Genomic DNA, 832 nt, shown 5'->3' with positions numbered 1-832 from the left:
GGATGGGTGTGTCAGAGGACAGAGCAGAGTTTAGGGCTGTTGTACATAGAGTTTCTATGAGTCGCAAATGACTCGACGGCACATAACAACAGCAACAAGGTTTAGGGTGAAGACGTTAGTGAGACCCTATTGTTCTTGTGTACCGTCGAGTCCCTCCCGCTGGTTTTCAGAAGCAGTAAATTGCATAGGAGGAGATTACCCATCCTTCTCCCTCAGAGGTGCTGGTGGTTTTGAACCACGTGCCTTTGCGATTGCAGTGCAGCTTCTTACACAGGCTATAGTAACAGACTCAGCAGTGTTTGAAATGTCAGTCCTTACCACTAGCTCAAGGATCTGTAAAAACAGTGTGACCGGCATGGGGGCAGCAAGGTCTGACCTCCACTAACTCCTTCAGCGGGAAGTAGCACCATCAGCAACAACAGTATCACAGAGCCAACTCTTAGGAGGCCAGACCTGCCCCCACGCTCTGCACATGCTCTTAATTCTGGCACCAGTTGTCCCTCCCACATCTCTCTCTACTACGAAGCTCAGTCATTGATCATTTGTTCCAGTGGCCACATGGGGCCCCTAGAGAGCGGCTGTTGATTGTGGGGTTTGTTAGGGAAATAACAGATGGTCTCTCAGGACAGCTGCTCCGCTGTGCTCCAGGCAGGCCTGCCTCTGACCCCTGGCTTCATGGCCTCGGTTCTTCCTGGTCATCAGGTGAGTGTGGTAAAGCTTTTCTGTTGGTGTTGTGTACTGTGGAGTTGGGACAGAGTCATACCTGTCCCTCCAGCAGATTGTCAGAAGCTGTAAATACACAAGAAGGTAATGGCCTATCCTTGGCCCCCCA

The sequence above is a fragment of the Elephantulus edwardii genome, unplaced genomic scaffold (assembly GCF_000299155.1).
Source record: "Elephantulus edwardii isolate Elephantulus edwardi_28Jun2011 unplaced genomic scaffold, EleEdw1.0 scaffold00011, whole genome shotgun sequence".
Taxonomy (NCBI): domain Eukaryota; kingdom Metazoa; phylum Chordata; class Mammalia; order Macroscelidea; family Macroscelididae; genus Elephantulus; species Elephantulus edwardii.
The sequence above is the reverse complement of the archived record's forward strand: the minus strand, read 5'-3'. Positions refer to the sequence as shown.